The following is a 20,183-nucleotide window of genomic DNA, read 5'->3' as shown; positions in this document are numbered from 1 at the left end:
TTTGGCTGCATAAATGTCTTCTTTTGAGAATTGTCTGTTCATGTCCTCTGCCCACTTTTTGATGGGGTTGTTTGTTTTTTTCTTGTAAATTTGTTTGGGTTCGTTGTAGGTTGCAAAAATTTTCTCCCATTGTCTATGTTGCCTGTTCACTCTGATGATAGTTTCTTTTGCTGTGCAGAAGCTCTTTAGTTTAATGAGATCCCATTTGTCGATTTTGTCTTTTGTTGCCATTGCTTTTGGTGTTTTAGACATGAAGTCCTTGCCCACGCCTATGTCCTGAATGGTATTGCCTAGGTTTTCTTGTAGGATTTTAATGGTTTTAAGACTAATATATAAGTCTTTAATCCATCTTGATTTAATTTTGGTATAAGGTGTAAGGAAGGGATCCAGTTGCAGCTTTCTACATATGGCTAGCCAGTTTTCCCAGCACCATTTATTAAATAGGGAAGCCTTTCCCCATTTCTTCTTTTTGTCAGGTTTGTCAAAGATCAGATAGTTGTAGCTATGTGGCATCACTTCTGAGGGCTCTGTTCTGTCCCATTGATCTATGTCTCTGTTGTGGTACCAGTACCATGCTGTTTTGGTTACTGTAGCGTGATGCCTCCAGCTTTGTTCTTTTGGCTTAAGATTGACTTGGCGATGCGGGCTCTTTTTTGGTTCCATATGAACTTTAAAGTAGTTTTTTCCAATTCTGTGAAGAAAGTCATTGGTAGCTTGATGGGGATGGCATTAAATCTATAAATAACCTTGGGCAGTAAGTATGGCCATTTTCACGGTATTGATTCTTCCAACCAATGAGCATGGAATGTTCTTCCATTTCTTTGTATCCTCTTTTATTTCATTGAGCAGTGGTTTGTAGTTCTCCTTGAAGAGGTCCTTCACATCCCTTGTAAGTTGGATTCCTGGGTATTTTATTCTCTTTGAAGCAATTGTGAATGGGAGTTCACTCATGATTTGGCTCTCTGTTTGTCTGTTATTGGTGTACAAGAATGCCTGTGATTTTTGTACATTAATTTTGTATCCTGAGACTTTGCTGAAGTTGCTAATCAGCTTAAGGAGATTTTGGGCTGAGACAACGGGGTTTTCTAGATATACAATCATGTCATCTGCAAACAGGGACAATTTGACTTCCTCTTTTCCTAATTGAATACACTTTATTTCCTTCTCCTGCCTGATTGCTCTGGCCAGGATATTCCTTTTTCAACTATCGACCATTTAGCGCTCCGAATGTCCACTTGCAGTTTCTGCAGAAAGAGTGTTTCAGAACTGCTCAATCAAAACTAAGGTTGAACTATGTTAGTTGAATGCACAGAAGAGAAAGAAGTTTCGTAGAATTCTTCTGTGTAGTTTTTTTTTGAAGATATTCCTTTTTCCACTACAGGCCTCTTAGCGCACCGAATGTCCACTTGCAGTTTCTATAGAAAGAGTGTTTCAGAACTGCTCAATCAAAAGTAAGGTTCAACTATGTTAGTTGAATGCACGGAACACAAAGAAGTTTCACAGAATGCTTCTGTGTAGTTCTTATTTGAAGATATTACTTTTCCACTATAGGCCTCTTAGCGCTCCGAATGTCCACTTGCCGTGTATTCAGAAAGAGTGTTTAAGATCTGCTCAATCAAAAGTAAGGTTCAACTCTGTCAATTGAATTCACAGATCGGAAAGAAGTTTCACAGAATGCTTCTGTGTAGTATTTATTTGAAGATATTCCTTTTTCCACTGTAGTCCGCTTAGCGCTCCGAATGTCCACTTGCAGTTTCTACAGAAAGAGTGTTTCAGAACTTCTCAATCAAAAATAAAGTTCAACTCTGTTATTTGAATGCACAGGTCAGAAAGAAGTTTCACAGAATGCTTCTCGGTAGTTTGTATTTGTAGATATTCCTTTTTCCACTATAGGCCTCTTTGCGCTCCGGATGTCCAATTGCAGTTTCTACAGAAAGTGTGTTTCAGAAGTGCTCAGTCAAAAGTAAGGTTAAACTCATTTACTTGAATGCACAGATCAGAAAGTAGTTTCACAGAATGCTTCTGTGTAGTTTTTATTTGAAGATATTCCTTTTTTCACTATAATCCTCGTAGCGCTCCGAATGTCCATTTGAAATCTCTATAGAAAGAGTGTTTCAAAACTCCTCAATCGAAACTAAGGTTCAACTCTGTTAGTTGAATGCACAGAACAAAAAGGTGTTTCACAGAATGCTTCTGTGTAGTTTTTTTTGAAGACATTCCTTTTTCCACTATAGGCCTCTTAGCGCTCCGAATGTCCACTTGCAGTTTATTCAGAAAGAGTGTTTCAGATCTGCTCAATCAAAAATAAGGTTCAACTCTGTTAGTTGAATGCACAGATCAGAAGGAAGTTTCACAGAATGCTTCTGGGTAGTTTGTATTTGAAGCTATTCCTTTTTCCACTACAGGTCTCATTGCGCTCCGGAAGTCCAATTGTAGTTTCTACAGAAAGTGGGCTTCAGAAGTGCTCACTCAAAAGTAAGGTTAAACTCAGTTAGTTGAATGCACAGATCAGTAAGGAGTTTCACAGACTGCTTCTGTGTAGTATTTATTTGAAGATATTCCTTTTTCCACTGTAGTCTGCTTAGCGCTCAGAATGTCCACTTGCAGTTTCTACAGAAAGAGTGTTTCAGAAGTGCTCAATCAAAGGTAAGGTTCAACTCTGTTAGTTGAATGCACAGAACAGGAAGGTGTTTCACAGAATGCTTCTCTGTAGTTTTTATTTTCTGATATTCCTTCTTCCCCTATTGGCCTCTTAGCGCTCCGAATGTCCACTTTCAATTTCTATAGAAAGAGTGTTTCAGAACTGCTCAATCAAAACGAATTTTCAACTCTGTTAGTTGAATGCACTGATCAGAAAGAAGTTTCACAGAATGCTTCTGTGTAGTCTTTATTGGAGGATATTCCTTTTTTTTATGATTTTTTTTTTTTATTATACTTTAGGGTTTTAGGGTACATGTGCACAATGTGAAGGTTTGTTACATATGTTTCCATGTGCCATGTTGATTTCCTTCACCCATTAAGTCGTCATTTAGCATTAGGTGTATCTCCTAATGCTGTCCCTCCCCCGTCCCCCCACCCCACAATAGTCCCCGGAGCGTGATTTTCCCCTTCCTGTTTCCATGAGTTCTCATTGTTCAATTCCCACCTATGAGTGAGAACATGCGGTGGTTGGTTTTTTGTTCTTGCGATAGTTTACTGAGAATGATGGTTTCCAGTTTCATCCATGTCCCTACAAAGGACATGAACTCATCATTTTTTATGGCTATAGTGTTCCATGGTGTATATGTGACACATTTTCTTAATCCAGTCTATCGTTGTTGTTGTTGGATATTTGGGTTGTTTCCAAGTCTTTGCTATTGTCAATAGTGCCGCAATAATCATACGTGTGCATGTGTCTTTATAGCAGCATGATTTATAGTCATGGGATGGCTAGGTCAAATGGTATTTCTAGTTCTAGATCCCTGAGGAATCGCCACACTGACTTCCATAATGATTGAACTAGTTTACAGTCCCACCAGCAGTGTAAAAGTGTTCCTATTTCTCCACATCCTCTCCAGCACCTGTTGTTTCCTGACTTTTTAATGATGGCCATTCTAACTGGTGTGAGATGCTATCTCACTGTGGTTTTGATTTACATTTCTCTGATGGCCAGTAATGATGAGCATTTTTTCATGTGTTTTTTGGCTTCATTAATGTCTTCTTTTGAGAAGTGTCTGTTCATATCCTTCGCCCACTTTTTGATGGGTTTCTTTGTTTTTTTCTCGTAAATTTGTTTGAGTTGATTGTAGACTCTGGATATTATCCCTTTGTCAGGTGAGTAGGTTGTGAAAATTTCCTCCCATTCTGCAGGTTGCCTGTTCACTCTGATGACTCTGATGGTATTTTCTTTTGCTGTGTAGAAACTCTTTAGTTTAATTAGATCCCATTTGTCAATTTTGGCTTTTGTTGCCATTGCTTTTGGTGTTTTACACATGAAGTCCTTGCCCATGCCTATGTCCTGAATGGTATTGCCTAGGTTTTTTTGTAGGATTTTAATGGTTTTAGGTCTAACATTTAAGTCTTTAATCCATCTTGAATTAATTTTTATATAAGGTGTAAGGAAGGGATCCAGTTTCAGCTTTCTACATATGGATAGCCAGCTTTCCCAGCACCACTTATTAAGTAGGGAATCCTTTCCCCATTTCTCATTTTTGTCAGGTTTGTCGAAGATCAGATAGTTGTAGATATGCAGCATCTTTTCCGAGGGCTCTGTTCTGTTCCATTGATCTATGTCTCTCTTTTGGTACCAGTACCATGCTGTTTTGGTTACTGTAGCCTTGTAGTATAGTTTGAAGTCAGGTAGCGTGATGCCTCCAGCTTTGTTCTTTTGGCTTAGGATTGACTTGGCGATGCGGGCTCTTTTTTGGTTCCATATGAACTTTAAAGTAGTTTTTTCCAATTCTGTGAAGAAAGTCATTGGTAGCTTGATGGGGATGGCATTGAATCTATAAATTACCTTGGGCAGTATGGCCATTTTCACGATATTGATTCTTCCAACCCATGAGCATGGAATGTTCTTCCATTTGTTTGTATCCTCTTTTATTTCATTGAGCAGTGGTTTGTAGTTCTCCTTGAAGAGGTCCTTCACATCCCTTGTAAATTGGATTCCTAGGTATTTTATTCTCTTTGAAGCAATTGTGAATGGGAGTTCACTCATGATTTGGCTCTCTGTTTGTCTGTGATTGGTGTACCAGAATGCTTGTGATTTTTGTACGTTGATTTTGTATCCTGAGACTTTGCTGAAGTTGCTAATAAGCTTAAGGAGGTTTTGGGCTGAGACAATGGGTTTTTCTAGGTATACAATCATGTCATCTGCAAACAGGGACAATTGAACTTCCTCTTTTCCTAATTGAATACCGTTTATTTCCTTCTCCTGCCTGATTGTTCTGGCCAGAACTTCCAGCACTATGTTGAATAGCAGTGGTGAGAGAGGGCATCCCTGTCTTGTGCCAGGTTTCAAAGGGAATGTTTCCAGTTTTTGCCCATTCAGTATGATATTGGCTGTGGGTTTGTCATAGATAGCTCTTATTATTTTGAGATACGTCCCATCAATACCTAATTTATTGAGAGTTTTTAGCATGAAGAGTTGTTGAACTTTTTCAAAGGCCTTTTCTGCATCTATTGAGATAATCATGTGGTTTTTGTCTTTTGTTCTGTTTATATGCTGGATTACATTTATTGATTTGCGTATGTTGAACCAGCCTTGCATCCCAGGGATGAAGTCCACTTCATCATGGTATATAAGCTTTTTGATGTCCTGCTGGATTCAGTTTGCCAGTATTTTATTGAGGATTTTTGCATCAATGTACATCAAGGATATTGGTCTGAAATTCTCTTTTTTGGTTGTGTCTCTGCCAGACTTTGATATCAGGACGATGCTGGCTTCATAAAATGTGGTAGGGAAGATTCCCTCTTTTTCTATTGATTGGAATAATTTCAGAAGGAATGGTACCAGTTCCTCCTTGTACCTCTGGTAGAAATCGGCTGTGAATCCATCAGGTCCTGGACTCTTTTTGGTTGGTAAGGTATTGATTATTGCCACAATTTCAGAGCCTGTTATTGGTCTATTCAGAGATTCAAATTCTTCCTGGTTTAGTCTTGGGAGGGTGTATTTGTCGAGGAATTTATCCATTTCTTCTAGATTTTCTAGTTTATTTGCATAGAGGTGTTTGTAGTATTCTCTGATGGTAGATTGTATTTCTGTGGGATCGGTGGTGATATCCCCTTTTTCATTTTTTATTGCATCTATTTGATTCTTCTCTCTTTTCCTCTTTATTAGTCTTGCTAGCAGTCTATCAATTTTGTTGATCTTTTCAAAAAACGAGCCCCTGGATTCATTAATTTTTTGAAGGGTTTTTTGTGTCTCTATTTCCTTTAGTTCTGCTCTGATTTTAGTTATTTCTAGCCTTCTGCTAGCTTTCGAATGTGTTTGCTCTTTCTTTTCTAGTTCTTTTAATTGTGATGTTAGGGTGTCAATTTTGGATCTTTCCTGATTTCTGTTGTGGGCATTTAGTGCTATAAATTTCCCTATACACACTGCTTTGAAAGTGTCCCAGAGGTTCTGATATGTTGTGTCTTTGTTCTCGTTGATTTCGAAGAACATCTTTATTTCTGCCTTCATTTCATTATGTACCCAATAGTCATTCAGGAGCAGGTTGTTCAGTTTCCATGTAGTTGAGCGGTTTTGAGTGAGTTTCTTAATCCTGAGTTCTAGTTTGATTGCACTGTGGTCTGAGAGAAAGTTTGTTATAATTTCTGTTCTTTTACATTTGCTGAGGAGAGCTTTACTTCCAACTCTGTGGTCAATTTTGGAATAGGTGTGGTGTGGTGCTGAAAAAATGTATATTCTGTTGATTTGGGGTGGAGAGTTCTGTAGATGTCTATTAGGTCCACTTTGTGCAGAGCTGAGTTCAATTCCTGGATATCCTTGTTAACTTTCTCTCTTGTTGATCTGTCTAATGTTGACAGTGGGGTGTTAAAATCTCCCATTATTATTGTGTGGGAGTTTAAGTCCCTTTGTAGGTCACTCGGGAGTTGCTTTATGAATCTTTGTGCTCCTGTGTTGGGTGCATAGATATTTAAGATATTTAGCACTTCTTGTTGAATTGATCCCTTTACCATTATGTAATGGCCTTCTTTGTCTCTTTTATCATTGTTGGTTTGAAGTCCATTTTATCAGAGACTAGGATTGCAACCCATGCCTTTTTTTGTTTTCCATTTGCTTGATAGATCTTCCTCCATCCCTTTATTTTGAGTTTATGTGTGTCTCTGCACATGAGATGGGTTTCCTGAATACAGTACACTGATGCGTCCTGACTCCTTATCCAGTTTGCCAGTCTGTGTCTTTTAATTGGAGCATTTAGCCCATTTACATATAAAGTTAATATTGTTATGTGTGAATCTGATCCTGTCATTATGATGTTAGTTGGTTATTTTGCTCATTAGTTGATGCAGTTTCTTCCTAGCCTCGAGAGTCTTTACAATTTGGCATGCTTTTTCAGTGGCTGGTACTGGTTTTTCCTTTCCATGTTTAGTGCTTCCTTCAGGAGCTCTTTTAGGGCAGGCCTGATGGTGACAAAAACACTCAGCGTTTGCTTGTCTGTAAAGTATTTTATTTCACCTTCACTTATGAAGCTTAGTTTGGCGGGATAGGAAATTCTGGGTTGAAAATTGTTCTCTTTAAGAATGTTGAATATCGGTCCCCACTCTCTTCTGGCTTGTAGAGTTTCTGCCGAGAGATCAGCTTTTAGTCTGATGGGCTTCCCTTTGTGGGTAACCCGACCTTTCTCTCTGGCTGCCCTTTACATTTTTTCCTTCATTTCAACTTTGGTGAATCTGACAATTATGTGTCTTGGAGTTGCTCTTCTCGAGGAGTATCTTTGTGGCATTCTCTGTATTTCCTGAATCTGAATGTTGGCCTGCCTTGCTAGATTGGGGAAGTTCTCCTGGATAATATCTTGCAGAGTGTTTTCCAACTTGTTCCATTCTCCCCGTCATTTTCAGGTACACCAATCAGACGTAAGTTTGTTCTTTTCATATAGTCCCAAATTTCTTGGAGGCTTTGTTCATTTCTTTTTATTCTTTTTTCTCTAAACTTCCCTTCTCACTTCATTTCATTCATCTCATCTTCCATCAGTGGTACACTTTCTTCCAGTTGATGGCATCAGCTACTGAGGCTTCTGCAATCTTCGCGTAGTTCTCAATACTTGTCTTTCAGCTCCATCAGCTCCTTTAAGCCCTTCTCTCCATTGGTTATTCTAGTCATCCATTCATCTAATTTTTTTTTCAAAGTTTTTAACTCTTTGCTATTGTTTTGAATTTCCTCCCGTAGCTCAGAATAGTTTGATTGTGTGAAGCCTTCTTCTCTCAACTAGTCAAAGTCATTCTCCATCCAGCTTTGTTCTGCTGCTCGTGAGGAACTGCGTTCCTTTGGAGGAGGAGAGGTGCTCTGCTTTTCAGATTTTCCTGTTTTTCTGCTCTGTTTTCTCCCCATGTTTGTAGGTTTTTCTACTTTTGGTCTTTGATGATGGTGATGTACAGATGGGTTTTTGGTGTGGATGTCCTTTCTGTTTGTTAGTTTTCCTTCTACCAGACAGGACCCTCAGCTGCAGGTCTGTTGGAGTGTACTAGAGGTCCACTCCATACCCTATTTGGCTGGGTGTCAGCAGCGGTGGCTGCAGAACAGCAGATTTTCATGAGACCACAAATTCAGCTGTCTGATCGTTCCTCTGGAAATTTTGTCTCAGAGGATTACCCGGCTGAGTGAGGTGTCAGTCTGTCCCTACTGGGGGGTGCCTCCCAGTTAGGCTGCTCGGGGGTAAGGGACCCACTTTAGGAGGCAGTCTGTCCATTCTCAGATCTCCAGCTGTGTGCTGGGAGAACCACTATTCTATTCAAAGCTGTCAGTCAGACAGGGACATTTATGTCTGCAGAGGTTCCTGTTGAATTTTTGTTTGTCTGTGCCCTGCCCTCAGAGTTGGAGCCTACAGAGGCAGGCAGGCCTCCTTGAGCTGTGGTGGGCTTCACCCAGTGCAAGCTCCATGGCTGCTTTGTTTGCCTAAGCAAGCATGGGCAATGGCAGGCACCCTTCCCACAGCCTTGCTGCTGCCTTGCAGTTTGATCTCAGACTGCTGTGCTAGCAATCAGGGAGACACCATGGGCATAGGACCCTCCAAGCAGGACACAATCTCCTAGTGTGCTGTTTTCCAGGCCCTTTGGAAAAGCGCAGCATTAGGGTGGGACTGACCTGATTTTCCAGGTGCCTTCTGTTACCCCTTTCTTTGACTAGGAAAGGGAACTCCCTGACCCCTTGGGCTTCCCGAGTGAGGCAATGCCTCACCCTGCTTCTGCTTGTGCACAATGCGCTTCACCGACTGTCCTGCACCAACTGTTTGGCACTCCCTAGTGAGATGAAACCGGTACCTCAAACAGAAATGCAGAAATCACCTGTCTTCTGTTTCCCTCAGGGTACGAGCTGAGGCTGGAGCTGTACCTATTCAGCCATCTTGGCTCCACCCCACTTCTGTGTTGTTTTTATGTGAAGATATTCCCTTTTTCAACATAGGCCTGAAAGCGCTCCAAATGTCTACTTGCAGATTCTACAAAAAGAGAGTTTCAAAACTGATCAATCAAAAGAAACGTTCAACTCTGTGAGATGAATGCAAGGACCAGAAAGAAATTTCACAGAATGCTTCTGAGTAGTTTTTATGTGAAGATATTTCCTTTTTCTACTTAGACCTTAAAGTGCTACAAATGATCACTTGCAGATTCTACAAAGAATTTTTCAAAACTGCTCAATCAAAAGAAACGTTCAACTCTGAGTGAGGAATGCCCACATAAAAAGTGAGTTTGTCAGAATGCTTCTGTGTAGTTTTTATGTGGAGATATTTACTTTTGCACCGTAGGTGTCAAAGAGCTCGAAATATCCACTTGCAGATTCTACAAAAAGAGTGTTTCAAAACTGCTCAATCAAAAGAAAGGTTCAACTCTTTGAGATTAATGCACTGATCAGAAAGAAGTTTCGCAGAATGCTTCTGTGTAGTTTTTATGTGCAGATATTTCCCTTATCACTATTGTCCTGAAAGTGCTCCAAATTGTCCAATGCAGATACTACAAAGAGACAATTTCAAAACTGCTCAATCAAGAGAAAGGTTCAACTCTGTTAGATGAATGCTGAGATAAGAAAGAAGTTACACAGAATGCTTCTGTGTAGTTTTTATGTGAAGATATTTCCTTTCTCACCATAGACCACAAAGCACTCCAAATGTCTACTTGCAGATTCTACAAAAAGAGTGTTTCAAAACTGCTCCATCAAAAAAAAGGTTCAACTCTGAGTGAGGAATGCACACAGAAAAAGAGAGTTTGTCAGAATGCTTCTGTGTAGTTTTTGTGTGGAGATATTTCCTTTTTCACTGTAGGCCCCAAAGAGCTCCAAATGTCCACTTGCAGATTCTACAAAAAGAGTGTATCAAAACTGCTATATGAAAAGAAAATTTCAACTCTGAGGAATGCACAGATAAGAAAGAAGTTACACAGAATGCTCTCTGTTTAGTTTTTATGTGAAGATATTTCCTTTTTCACCATAGAACACAAAGCACTCCAAATTTCCACTTAGAGATTCTACAAAAAGAGTGTTTCCAAACTGCTCAATCAAAAGAAAGGTTCAAATCTGTGAGATGACTGCTCAAATCAGAAAGAAGTTCCCAGAATGCTTGTGTACTTTTTATGTGAAGATATTTCCTTTTTCACCATAGGCCTCAAAGCGCACCAAATTGTCCACTTGCAGATTCTAAAAAAAGAGTGTTTCAAAACTGCTTAATCAAAAGAAAGGTTCAACTCTGTGAGATGAATGCACAGATCAGAAAGAAGTTTCACAGAATGCTTCTGTGTAGATTTTATGGGAAGATATTTCTTCTTTCACCAAAGGCCTGAAAGCACTCCAAATGTCCAACTGCCGATTCCACAGAAATGGCGTTTCAAAACTGCTCAATCAAAAGAAAGTTTCAACTCTGAGTGAGGAATGCACACATAACAAAGGAGTTTGTCAGAATGCTTCTGTGTAGTTTTTATGTGGAGATGTTTCCTTTTTCACCATGGGCTTCGAAGCGCTCCAAATGTCATCCTCCAGATTCTACAAAGAGAGTGTTTTAAAACTGGTCAATCAAAAGAAGGTTTTAACTAGGAGTGTGGAATGCACACATAACAAGGGAGTTTGTCAGAATTCTTCTATGTAGTTTTTATGTGGAGGTATTTCCTTTTTCACCATAGGCCTCAAAGCGCTCTAAATGTCCAATTGCAGATTCTACAAAGAGTATTTCAAAACTTCTCAATAGAAAGAAAGTTGCAACACCATGAGATGAATTCACAGATTAGAAAGAAGTTTCACGGAATGCTTCTGTGTAGTTTTTATGTGAACATATTTCCTTTTTCACCATAGGTCACAAGATTCTACAAAAACTGTTGGAAATGCCTCAATCAAAGGAAAGATTCAACACAAAGGGAGGAATGCACATATAACAAGGGAGTGTCACAGAATGCTTCTGTGTAGTTCTTATGTGCAGATATTTCCTTTGTCACCATAAGCCTCAAAGCACTCCAAATATCCACTTGCAGATTCTACAAAAAGTGTGTTTCAAAACTGCTGATTTAAAAGGTAGGTTCAAGTCTGTTAGATGAATGCACAGATGAGAAAGAAGTTTCACAGAATGCTTCTGTGTAGTTTTTATGTGAAGATATTTCCTTTTTCACCATTGGCCTGAAAACGCTTCAAATGTCTAATGGCAGATTCTACAAAAAGAGTGTTTCAAAACTATCCAATCAAAAGAAAGTTTCAACTCTGTGAGATGAATGCAAAGATCAGAAAGAAGATTCGCAGAATGCTTCTGTGTGGTTTTTATGTGAAGATATATCCTTTTTCACAATAGGTCTCAAAGCGCTCCAAGTCTCTACTTGCATATTATTCAAAAAGAGTGTTTCAAAACGGCTCAATCAAAAGAAAGGTTCAACTCTGTGAGATGAATGTACAGATGAGAAATAAGTTTTGCAGAATGCTTCTGTGTAGTTTTTATGTCAAGATATTCCTTTCACACCATAGGCTGAAAGAGTTCCAAATGTCCACCTGTAGATTATACAAAAAGAGTGTTTTAAAACTGCTCAATCAAAAGAAAGGTTCAACTCTGTGAGATGAATGCACTGACCAGAAAAATGTGTCACAGAATGCTTCTGCGTAGTTTTTATGTGAAGATATTTCCTTTTTCACCATAGGCCTCAAAGCACTCCAAATGTCCAGTTGTAGATTCAAAAAAAAAGAGTGTTTCAAAAGTGGTCAATCAAAAGAAAGGTTCAACTCTCAGTGAGGAATGCACACATATCAAGGGATTTTGTCAGAATGCTTCCATGTAGTTTTTATGTGGAGATATTTCGTTTTTCACCATAGGTCATGAAGTGCTCAAAGTGTCCACTTGCAGATTCTACAAAAAGAATGTTTCAAAACTGCAGAATCAAAAGAAACATTCAACTCTGTGAGACGAATGCAAAGATCAGTAAGAGGTTTCACATAATGCTTCTGTGTAGTTTTTTTTTTTTTTTTTTTTTTTTTTTTTTTTTTTTTTTTTTTTTTTTTGAGACAGAGTCTCGCTCTGTCACCCGGGCTGGAGTGCAGTGGCGCAATCTCGGCTCACTGCAAGCTCCGCCTCCCGGGTTCACGCCATTCTCCTGCCTCAGCCTCCGAGTAGCTGGGACTACAGGCTGTGTAGTTTTTATGTGACGATATTTTTTTTTTCACCACACGCCTCAAAGCGCTGCAAATGTCCACTTGCAGATTCTACAAAAAGAGTGTTACAAAACCTCTCAATCAAAAGAAAGGTTCAACTATGCGAAATAAATGCACAGATCAGAAAGAAGTTCTGCAGAATGCTTCTGTGTAGTTTTTATTTGAAGATATTCCCTTTTTCACCGTTGTTCTCAAAGCGCTCTAAATGTCCACTTGCAGATTCTACAAAGAGAGTGTTTAAAAACTGCTCAATCACAAGAAAGTTTTAAATCTGAGTGAGGAATACGCACACAACAAGGGAGTTTGTCAGAATGCTTCTGTGTAGTTTTTATGTGGAGATATTTCCATTTTCACCTTAGGCCTCAAAGCGCTCCAAATTTCCACTTGCAGATACTACAAAAAGAGTGTTTCAAAACTGCTCAATCAAAAGAAAGTTTCAACTCTGTGATATGAATGCACAGATCTGAAAGAAGTTCTGCAGAATGCTTCTATGTAGTTTTTATTTGAAGATATTCCCTTTTTCACCATTGTTCTCAAAGCGCTCTAAGTATCCACTTGCAGATTCTACAAAGAGAGTGTTTAAAAACTGCTCAATCACAAGAAAGTTTTAAATCTGAGTGAGGAATGCTCACACAACAAGGGAGTTTGTCAGAATGCTTCTGTGTAGTTTTTATGTGGAGATATTTCCATTTTCACCTTAGGCCTCAAAGCGCTCCAAATTTCCACTTGCAGATACTAAAAAAAGAGTGTTTCAAAACTGCTCAATCAAAAGAAAGTTTCAACTCTGTGATATGAATGCACAGATCTGAAAGAAGTTCTGCAGAATGCTTCTATGTAGTTTTTATTTGAAGATATTCCCTTTTTCACCATTGTTCTCAAAGCGCTCTAAGTGTCCACTTGCAGATTCTACAAAGAGAGTGTTTAAAAACTGCTCAATCACAAGAAAGTTTTAAATCTGAGTGAGGAATGCTCACACAACAAGGGAGTTTGTCAGAATGCTTCTGTGTAGTTTTTATGTGGAGATATTTCCATTTTCACCTTAGGCCTCAAAGCGCTCCAAATTTCCACTTGCAGATACTAAAAAAAGAGTGTTTCAAAACTGCTCAATCAAAAGAAAGGTTCAACTCTGTGAGATGAATGCACAGATCAGAAAGTAGTTTCACAAAATTCTTCTGTGTAGTTTTTGAAGATATATTTTTTTCACCATAGGCCTCAAAGTGCTGCAAAGGTCCACTTGCAGGTTCTACAAAAAGAGTGTTACAAAACCACTCAATCATCTCTATGGTGAAAAATGAAATATCTCCACATAAAAACTACACAGAAGCATTCTGTGAAACTTCTTTCTTATCTGTGCATTCATGTCAAAGAGGTGAACATTTCTTTGGATTGAGCAGTTTTGAAAACCTCTTTTTGTGAAGTCTGCAAATGAACATTTGGAGTGCTTGAGGCCGGTGGTGAAAGAAGGAAATATCTCCACATAAAAACTACACAGAGTCATTCTGCAAAACTGCGTTCTGATCTGTGCATTCGTCTCACAGAGGTGTACCTTTCTTTAAATTGAGCCATTTTGAACACTCTGTAGAATCTGCAAGTGGACACTTGGAGCGCTTTGAGGCCTATTGTGAAAAGGGAAATATCTTCACTTAAAAACCACACAGAAGCATTCTGCGAAACTGCTTCCTGAACTCTACATTCATCTCACAGATTGGAAACTTTCTTTTGATTAAATTGTTTTGAAACCCTTTTTTTGTAGAAACTGAAAGTAGACATTTGGTGAGCTTTGAGGCCAATGGTGAAAAAGCAAATATCTCAAAAAAACTACACAGAAGCATTCTGCGAATCTTCCTTCGGATCTGTGCATTCATGTCACAGAGTTCAAACTTTCTTTTGATTGATCAGTTTACAAACACTCTTTTTGTTGAATCTGCAAAGCAGACATTTGGAGAGCTTTGAGGCCTATAGTGAGAAAGGAAATATCTTCACTTAAAAACTACACAGAAGCATTCTGTGAAACTTCTTTCTGATCTGTGCATTCATCTCACAGAGTTGAACCTTTGTTTTGATTGAGCAGTTTTGAAACACTTTTTTTGCAGATTCTACAGGTGGATATTTGGAGGGCTTTGAGGCCTATGGTGAAAAAGGAAATATCTTCACATAAAAACTACACAGAAGCATTCTGTGAAACTTCTCCCTGATCTGTGCATTCATGTCACAGAGTTGAAACTTTCTTCTGATTGAGCAGTTTTGAAACACTCTTTTGTAGAATCTGCAATAGGACAATTGGAGCACTTTGTGGCCTATGGTGAAAAAGGAACTATCTTCACATAAAAACTACACAGAAGCATTCTGTGAAACTTCTTTCTGATCTGTGGATTCTTGTCACAGAGATGAACCTTTCTTTTTATTGAGCACTTTTGAAACACTCTTTTTGTAGAATCTGCAAGTGGACATTTGGAGCGATTTGAGGCCTATGGTGATAATGGAAATATCTTCATATAAAAACTACACAGAAGCATTCTGTGAAGGCTATTTCTGATCTGTGCATTCATCTCACAGAGTTGAATCTTTCTTTTGATTGAGCAGTTTTGAAAGACTCTTTTTGTACAACCTGCACGTTGATATTTGGAACGCTTTGAGGCCTATGGTGAAAAAGGAAATATCTTCACATAAAAACTACACAGAAGCATTCTGAGAAACTTCTTTCTGCTTTGTGTATGTATCTCACAGAGTTGAACCTTTCTTTTCATTGAGTAGTTTTGAAGCACTCTTTTTGTAGAATCTGCAAGTGGACATTTAGGGCGCTTTGAGGCCTATGGTGAAAAATGAAATATCTCCACATAAAAACTACACAGAAGCATTCTGTGAAACTGCATTCTGATCTGTGCATTCATATCACAGAGTTGTACCTTTCTTTAGATTGAGCCGTTTTGAAACACTCTATTTGCAGAATCTGCAAGTGGACATTTGGAGTGCTTTGAGGCCTATGGTGAAAAAGGAAATATCTAAACATAAAAACCACACAGAAGCATTCTGCGAAACTTCTTTCTGATCTCTGCATTCATCTCATAGAGTTGAACCTTTCTTTTGATTGAGCAGTTTTGAAACCTCTTCTTGTAGAATCTCCAAGTGGACATTTGGAGTGCTTTGAGACCTATGGTGAAAAGGAAATATCTCCACATGAAAACTACACAGAAGCATTCTGTGAAACTTCTTTCTGATTTGTGGATTCATCTCAGAGAGTTGAAACTTTCTTCTGATTGAGCAGTTTTGAAACACTGTTTTGTAGAATCTGCAATAGGACAATTTGAACACTTTGTGGCCTATGGTGAAAAAGGAAATATCTTCATATAAAAACTACACAGAAGCATTCAGTGACACTTCTTTCTCATCTGTGAATTCTTCTCACAGAGTTGAACCTTTCTTTTGATTGAGAACCTTTGAAACTTTTTTTTGTAGAATCATCATGTGAAAATTTGGAGCGCTTTGAGGCCTATGTTGAAAAACGAGATATCTTCCCATAAAAACTACAAAGAAGCATTCTACAAAACTTCTTTCTGAACCGTGCATTCATCTCAAAGACTTGAAACTTTCTTTTGATTGAGCAGTTTTGAAACACTCTTTTTTTAAATCTGCAGGAGGACACTTGGAGCACTTTGAGGCCTATGGTGAAAAATATAATAATATCTCCACATAAAAACTACACGGAAGCATTCTGCAAAACTGCTTTCTGATCTGTGCATTTGTCCTACAGAGTTGAACCTTTCTTTGATTGAGCAGTTTTGAAACAATCTTTCTGTAGAATCTGCACTTGGACATTAGGAGTGCTTTGAGGCCTATGGTGAAAAAGGAAATAACTTCACACAAAAACTATACAGAAGTATTCTGCGAAACTGCTTTCGGATCTGTGCATTCATGTCACAGATTTGAACCTCTCTTTTGATTGAGCAGTTTTGAAACACTCTTCTTGTAGAATCTGCAAGTGGACATTTGCAGTGCTTTGAGGCCTACACTTGAAAAGGAAATATCTTCACATAAAAACTACACAGAAGCATTCTGGGAAACTTCTTTCTGATCTGTGCATTCATCTCACAGAGTTGAACCTTTCTTTTGATTGAGCAGTTTTGAAACACTCTTTTTGTAGAATCTGCAAGTGGACATTTGGAGTGCTTTGAGGCCTATTGTGAAAAAGGAAATAACTTCACATAAAAACTACACAGAAGCATTCTGCGAAACATCTTTCTGATCTGTGCATTCACATAACAGAGTTGCACCTTTCTTTTGATTGAACAGTTTTGAAAACCTCTTTTGATAGAATCTTTGAGTGGACATATGGAGCGCTTTCAGGCCTATGGTTGAACAGGAAATATCTTCACATAAAAACTACACAAAAGAATTCTGTGAAACTTCTTTCTGATCGTTGCATTCATCTCATAGAGTTGAAACTTTTTTTCCATTGATCAGTTTTGAAAAACTCTTTTTGTAGAATCTAGAAGTGGATGTTTGGGGCACTTCCAGGCCTATGGTGAAAAAGGAAATATCTCCACATAAAAAATACACGAAAGCATTCTGCAAAAATTCTTTCAGATCTGTGCACTCGTCTCACAGAGTTGAACCTTTCTTTTCCTTCAGCAGTTTTGAAACACTCTTTTTGTAGAATCTGCAAGTGGACATTTGCAGTGCTTTTAGGCCTATGGTGAAAAAGGAAATATCTCCACATAAAAACTACACTAAAGCATTCTGCAAAAATTCTTTCGGATCTGTGCACTCGTCTCACAGAATTGAACCTTTCTTTTCCTTCAGCAGTTTTGAAACACTCTTTTTGTAGAATCTGCAAGTGGACATTTGCAGTGCTTTTAGGCCTATGGTGAAAAAGGAAATATCTCCACATAAAAACTACACAGAAGTATTTTGTGAAACTGCGATGTGATCTGTGCATTCATCTCTCAGAGCTGAAACTTTCTGTTGATTGAGCAGTTTTGAAACACTCTTTTTTTAGAATCTGCAAGCTGACATTTTTAGCACTTTGAGGCTTATGGTGAAAAAGGAAATATCACCACATAAAAAATACACAGAAGCATTCTGTGAAACTTCCTTCTGATCTGTGCATTTATCTCTCAGAGGTGAACTTTTCTTTCGTTGAGCAGTTTTGAAACACTTTTTTTGTAGAATCTGCACTTGGCCAATTTTAGTGCTTTGAGGCCAATGGTGAAAAAGGAAATATCTTCACATAAAAACTATACAGAAGTATTCTGTGAAACTTCTTTCTGATCTGTACATTCTTCTCACAGAGTTGAACCCATCTTTCGATTGATGAATTTTGAAACACTCTTTTTGTAGGATCTGCAAGTGGACATTTGGAACGTTTTGAGACCTATGATTGAAAGGGAAATATCTTCACATAAAAACTACACAGAAGAATTCTGTGAAACTTCTTTCTGATCTGTCCATTCATGTCACAGAGTTGAACCTTCATTTGATTGAGCAGTTTTGAAACACTCTTTTTGTAGAATCTGCAAGTGGACATTTGGAGCGCTTTGAGGCCTATTGTGAAAAACGAAATGTCTTCACCTAAAAACTACACAGAAGAATTCTGTGAAACTTCTTTCTGATCTGTGCATACACATAACAGAGTTGCTCCTTTCTTTTGATTGAGCACTTTTGAAAAACTCTTTTTGCAGAATCTTCAAGGGGACATATGGAGTGCCTTCAGGACTATGGTTGAAAAGGAAATGTCTTCACATAAAAACTACACAAAAGCATTCTGTGAAACTGCTTAGTGATCTGTGCATTCATCTCACAGAGGTGAACCTTTCTTTTGATTGAGCAGTTTTGAAACACTCTTTTTGAAGAATCTACAAGTGAATATTTGGAGCGTTTTGAGGCCTATGGTTGAAAAGGAAGTATCTTCACATAAAAACTACACAGAAGCATTCTGTGAAACTACTTTCTAATCTGTTCATTCATCTCATAGAGTTGAACCTTTCTTTTGATTGAGCAGTTTTGATACACTCTTTTTGTAGAATCTGCAAGTGAACATTTGGAGCGCTTTGAGGCCTATGGTGAACAAGGAAATATCTTCACTTTAAAACTAGACAGAAGCATTCTGGGAAACTTCTTTGTGATCTGTACATTCACATAACAGAGTTGCACTTTTCTTTTGATTGAGCAGCTTTGGAAACTCTTTTTGGAGAATCTTCAAATGGACATATGGAGTGCTTTCAGGCCTATGGTTGAAAAGGAAATATCTTCACTTAAAAACTAAACAGAAGCATTCTGTGAAACTTCTTTCTGACCTGTGCATTTATGTCACAGAGATGAACCTTTCTTTTGATTGACCAGTTTTGAAACACTGTTTTTGCAGAATCTGTAAGTGGACATTTGGTGTGCTTTGCAGCCTATGGTGAAAAAGCAAATATCTCCACATAAAACTACACATAAGCATTCTGTGAAACTTCTTTGTGATCTGTGCATTCATCTCACAGAGTTGAAATTTTCTTTTGATTGAGCTGTTTGAAATCTCTTTTTGGAGAATCTGCAAGTTGACATTTGGAGCGCTTTGAGGACTATGGTGAAAAAGGAAATATCTTAACATAAAAACTACACAGAATAATTCTGACAAACTTCTTTGTTATGTGCGCATTCCTCACTCAGAGTTTAACCTTTCTTTTGATTGAGCAGTTTTGAAAACCTCTTTTTGTAGAATCTGCAATTGGACATTTGCAGCACTTTGAGGCCTATGGTGAAAAAGGAAATATCTCCACATGAAAACTACACAAAAGCATTCTGCAAAACTTCTTTCTGATCTGTGCATTCATCTCTCATAGTTGAACCTTTCTTTGGTTGAGCAGTTTTGAAACACTCTTTTTGTAGAGTCTGCAAGTGGACAGTTGGAGCATTTTGAGGCCTATGGTGAAAAAGGTAATATCTCCACATAAAAAGCACAAAGAAGCATTCTGTGAAACTTCTTTCTGATCTTTGCATTTATCTCACAGTGTTGAACCTTTCTTTGATTGAGCAGTTTTGAAACACACTTTTTGTAGAATCTGCAAGTTGACATTTGGAGTGCTTTGAGGCCTATGTTGATAAAGGAAATATCTCCACATAAAAACTACACAGAAGCATTCTGCGAAACTTCTTTCAGATCTGTGCATTTTTCTCACAGAATTGAACTTTTCTCTGATTGCACAGTTTTGAAACACTCTTTTTGCAGAATCTGCACTTGAACATTTTTAGTGCTTTGAGGCCTACGGTGAAAAAGGAAATATATACACACGAAAACTATACAGAAGCATTCTGCGAAACTTCTTTCTGATCTGTGTATTCATGTCACAGAGTTGAACCTTCATTTGATTTAGCAGTTTTCAAACACTCTTTTTGTAGGATCTGCAAGTGGACATTTGGAGCGCTTTGAGGCCTATTTTGAAAAATGAAATATCTTCACATAAAAACTACACAGAAGCATTCTGTGAAACTTCTTTCTGACCTGTGCATTCATCTGTCATAGTTGAACCTTTCTTTTGCTTGAGCAGTTTTGAAACACTGTTTTTGTAGAATCTGCAATTGGACATTTGGAGAGATTGGAGATCTATGGTGAAAAAGGATATGTCTTCAACTAAAAGCTTCACAGAAGCATTCTGTGAAACTACTTTCTGATCTGAGCATTCATCTCACAGAGTTGAATCATTCTTTTGATTGAGCATTTTTGAAACACTCTTTTTTTAGGATCTGCCAGTCAACATTTTGAGCGCTTTGAGGCCTGTCCTGAAAAAGGAAGTATCTCCACATAAAAACTGCACAGAAGCATTTTGCGAAACTTCTTTCTGATCTGTGCATTCATCTCTCAGAGTTGAAAGTTTCTTTTGATTGAGCAGTT

This window comes from Symphalangus syndactylus, chromosome 10, assembly GCF_028878055.3.
Source record: "Symphalangus syndactylus isolate Jambi chromosome 10, NHGRI_mSymSyn1-v2.1_pri, whole genome shotgun sequence".
NCBI classification, from domain to species: Eukaryota; Metazoa; Chordata; class Mammalia; order Primates; family Hylobatidae; genus Symphalangus; species Symphalangus syndactylus.
The sequence above is the reverse complement of the archived record's forward strand: the minus strand, read 5'-3'. Positions refer to the sequence as shown.